This window comes from Nematolebias whitei, chromosome 22 (genome assembly GCF_014905685.2).
Source record: "Nematolebias whitei isolate Nwh7 chromosome 22, NemWhi1, whole genome shotgun sequence".
NCBI classification, from domain to species: domain Eukaryota; kingdom Metazoa; phylum Chordata; class Actinopteri; order Cyprinodontiformes; family Rivulidae; genus Nematolebias; species Nematolebias whitei.
In genome coordinates, this window is record NC_056519.1 from 23,680,002 (window position 1) to 23,684,679 (window position 4,678).

The window sequence follows — 4,678 nt, forward strand, 5'->3', positions numbered from 1 at the left end:
AAATTTTATATCTTTATGTTTGAAGCCTGAAATGTGGCAAAAGGTTGAAAAGTTCAAGGGGGCTGAATACTTTTGCAAGGCTCTGTATATGACCTTAGTCAAAGTAAATGACCTTTGTAACAGTACTGCATACATGACCTTTGTAAAAGTATTCTGTATAGTGTTTTCTAATCAAGCATCAAGACCAACATCATTCTGAAGGAAGACAGTTTGAACATTTCTGTTTACTTTTAGAGATGTTGTCTGATATATTAAATTATATATAGCACAGGAAGTCCTTTAAAGAGTATAAATTGACTCAAAATCATTATTTTTAAGTTTGCCAGACTGACAGATTTCACCACAAAATTTACAGGATTTCATTTCATGTAGTCATTGAATACCATTTATATTCATATTGATATTAAATTACATTTATCACAGTACAGTTACCTTTCAGTATGAATTATAAATAATCACGTTTAGTTAATTCAAACAGACAACACCTGCTGATAAAAAGTACACGTAGAATGGATTTCTATTAAGATACTGTATTTATGATCAAGTAAAAACTCCTGAAACTGACAGAGAACTTGCGAGTTTAACGTAAAAAATTTAAGTTAAACTGAGACACACATCTTTGTTATATTCTGTGACGTATAAATATCCATCTTCTAACGTTACAAATTTATTTAGAAAAACTTAAGAGACAGAAACAGCCTCTCTCACCGTGAGAGAAACTCAACAGGCTGCGTGCTCCCACGTGGTGCACGTCCCTGTCCGTCTCTTACTTGGTCCTGGAGTTTGGTGTCATGCGCACAAGTTGCACATGTCTGTACGATCATGCCGCTCCCAACACATTAACGGTTAATACAGATACAAAAGTTCTGGGGAGGTCGAGGCGCGGTGCGAGAGGTGGGAGTGATGGTGCATCAGTTCTGGTATCTTCCTCGGTTGCAGCGAATTGGTCACGTGTGAACATATACGTTTAATACGTTGATGTTTAATAATTTATTCCATGTCATCACCTTCATGAAGGGGCGGGCGGTTCTGGTAGGGTAGCGGGGTGTCCTCCTTGGCTTGCTACAGGTGAGATTTCACCTGCAGTTTGTCTCTGCTGCTCACACCCGGGCTCACTGAGAACCCGACAGCACGACCCGCCCTGCTCTGCTCTGAATGGCTCAAACGGTGGCTCGGGTTCTCTTCATTGGTCCAGCAGCATCCGTTTAATCCCAGGATTATCATTAGATTGGATAGCTTTACCAGGACCACAACAAACATTTTTCTCCCCTTCTCATTTTTGTAGAGGACGGAAATCCCTCCTGACCACGTTCAAAATGATGGAAATCTGTTGTGGCGATTGAGAACGTTACATTCATTCTGAGATGTTGCTTTTGGAAACTTTACTTTTCAGGGCGTAAAAAAAAAAAAAAAAAAATTTGAATGATTGTTTCCTCTGGTATCAGATGCTGGAAGGATTTTTACTGAATCTTTACTTTTGGACATTTGTTATGATGCATAACCATAACAAGGTGTTTTCTTCTTCTTATTGTTTTTTTACAATGCTGATTAATATCTCAAAAACTCAAATAATACCTGAACTACAGCCGCAAATGTCAAATGAGTTGAAAAAGGAGGTGCCGTAGATGCATTCCCATCTCCCTGCTGGCTGTGCCTGACTACTGAAATCCTGGAACTGGCAGGAAACATGGCTCATGACAGCAAGGACCAGGATCATCCCCCGACACCTGCAGCCGGCTGTCCACAGTGACGAGGAGCTCGGCACGCTGCTGGGAGGAGTGGCCATTGCTCTGGGAGGAGCTCTTCCCGGGATTTGGGTGGTCCTGCAGCCCAGGGAACCGAGAGGCCAGTTGAGTCTGGGTGGATAGATCGGACGGCATCTGTGGCCATTTTCTTTGGATCCACCTTTATAAGAGATCCTTCCTGTCTACAGCCATCAATATAACCTCTCTTAAAGAAACGAGGATAACGAGTTACAACATTTCCCTTTGGGATTAATAAAGTATTTTTGAATTTGAATTGAACTTTAATCGATACATGGATTAACTAGTTTCCCCTCACATTTCTGAGCAACCCAACAGACTTTTAGTCTTTTTTCTAAACCTGTCATTTAGACTCACACGAGTATTACAGCAGTAATAACATTCACCCAGCAACGCAGAAAACGAGGAAATGGAGGAAATGATTCTCACCAATGGCGAGGAAGAAGTTCTCATCCTGATGGAGGAATGTTGTGCCACCGTCACATGCAAAATCCTCAGTGGGATTCAACACAGCCATTAAACTCTGAAATAATGGTAGAGTCAAACTGTGCTACAACATTTAAAACTTAATCAAAGCGACTACCCTTTAAAACACGACTATACGTATAGGCAGCACCTTAGTGGCATTGGTTGGAAGTTCTGAAGGTTTCTGTCGACCTGTAATTTTAACCATCTTGATACCTTAGAGAGAGATGAACAGTTTAAACAACAGGTGGTCAAAGGTCAAGCAGATTATCACCACGATCCTTACGTGGGTCGATTGAAAGCGTCCACCTATGAATGGAGCCTCGGTACTGCAGCGCCAGCTTATTTTCCACAACTGGAGACACGGTCAGTGAGGCAACTCTGCCCAATTTCATGATCGATTTTATTGACGTGCCGTTGAGCCACAAGTTTTCATTCGGCCTGAAAGAAAAAGAAAATCACAGTACTTTAACCTTTATGGATATGCAGTAACGTTCTTACTACAATCAGCGTTTAATACACAGATGTATTCTAACTGAGGCAGGACAGGAAGCTGGAACCTGAGGCCTCCATGGTCCAGTGCCCCCTCCCTACTAGCTGGTTGCAGTGCACCTTTTGAATTATGCCTCTATGTAAATGAAGATCTTCACCAACTAAAAAGCAAATCACAAAAAAAGACATTTCAGCTTCAGGTTTGGACAAAAAGTTGAGGTTTTTGATCCTCTTGGGTGTTGACACCTATAAAATAGTCCATCCATCATTATCTTTACCCGCTTCTTCCTTTTCAGGTCGCAGGGGTCACTGGTGTCCATGTCCAGCAGTCACTGTGTGAGAGGTGGGGACACTTTGGACAGGTCAACCCATCACAGGGACAGAGACACATGAGATAAACAACCATTCACTCTCTCTCACTCACACCTAGAGAAAATTTAGAGTTACCAATCAGTCTAACATGCATGTTTTTGGTCTGGAGGAAACCGGAGTACCCGGAGAAAACCCACGCAGCACAGAGAGAACATGCAAACTCCACCCAGAAAGGTCCCTGGCTGGGATTTGAACCGGCGACCTTCTCGCTGAGAAGCAACAGCTCTACCAACTGCCACCTCCATTTTTAAATGATGCATGTGGCATGACATCAAATCTGATTTACATGGACCTCCACTGGTTATTTCCTGAAAGTTTCATTGAAATCAATCATGGTTGGTGAGATATTTTGCCAACAGGCAGCTGACTCAAATGGTTAATGGCAGTTTCAAAAACGTCTCTCACAATCTGTTACTTCTTATAATGTGTGTTGTAAAACACTCCTACCTACACACCATTTTAGTTCATCATCTGTAAAATTGACTTTGTTAAAGTTGCTTAGCTGTGGCAGCAATCTTGAATGAGTTTTACTTTAAAAGTTAACTATACCTCTAATGAGCATTTAATGAAAATGTATCAATTTATTACCGATATATTGGTACATGCATACTCAGACATCATCAAACATTGTTTCAATAGTGGTCAAACTGGTTTTGTAATTTTTGAGCTTTCCAAAAGGGTTTAGCTCAAGGTTTTGAGGTTTCCAAGACCCCCATAATTACAAAACCACTTTGAGGTGTCAGGGCAACATGTGCGGTCATTTTAATGTTCTCACTCACGCGCTTGGGGGGCTGGGGTTCGAACCCGCGACCCTCCGATTGGAGGGAGAACGCGAGAACTTGTTTTTAAAGCTACGTTGCACTAAACGAACTAGGAAGAGGAACTGTCACGAAAACAACATTTTGAAACCCAACTACGACTGGGACGAACATATTAAGGTAGGAGAAGAAACAAAACGCTCAAATGTTAAAAATGACTATTTACTTGTTTATTTGTTTGTTTACCAGGTAAAACCATCTCCAGACAGTCGCTTTAGGAAGAGTTTTGTGCAAAGCCGCGTTGCAGAAAATTTTATTTTTTTTTTTACACATAAATTAAGACTGCAGTTTTCTCCACATTAGATTAAGTTTTTTCCAACAGGTGAAGATAAACTGTCGCGTGACGCGAACGTTGCGCACGTGAGGCTCTAAAACTCTACAAACCGAGCTGCGTCACAAAACATTTATATTGCTTCGATAAATCGTTTTACCTAAAGGCAGTAGACTGACATCCTTCCAGAATAAAAAATAAGAACGAGTACCTGGTCAGAGCGTCCTCTCTTCCCACCCAACAGATGGAGAAGGACATTTCGAAGCACCGTCCTGTAAGAAGCAAACCATTAGTTTTCCTGCCTCCGTCCCACAAGCTGCTCCACACATCCACTCACCAAACGAATGAGGCACCAGCACGAAAAACACGAACGAGTATTCTAGAGAGTTCCTGAAAACATTAAAAATTCATTAACTTGTCAAACTAGTGCAAAAAAAATTAAACAAATAATAATTTACAAATACCTGTAACTTACATTTTTTTCTTCTACTGTTTGT

General features: G+C 41.1%; 1 long non-coding RNA gene across 1 annotated transcript; it reads right to left on the reverse strand.

Annotated features, from left to right (window-relative positions):
• Nucleotides 1-2,404: 2,404 nt before the first annotated feature.
• LOC119428443 lies at nt 2,405-4,416 on the reverse strand. Its single transcript, XR_005187705.1, has 3 exons — nt 4,393-4,416; nt 2,515-2,669; nt 2,405-2,444 (listed from the first exon to the last, which is right to left on the reverse strand). It is a non-coding gene; the product is annotated as an uncharacterized LOC119428443 (long non-coding RNA).
• Nucleotides 4,417-4,678: the final 262 nt, after the last annotated feature.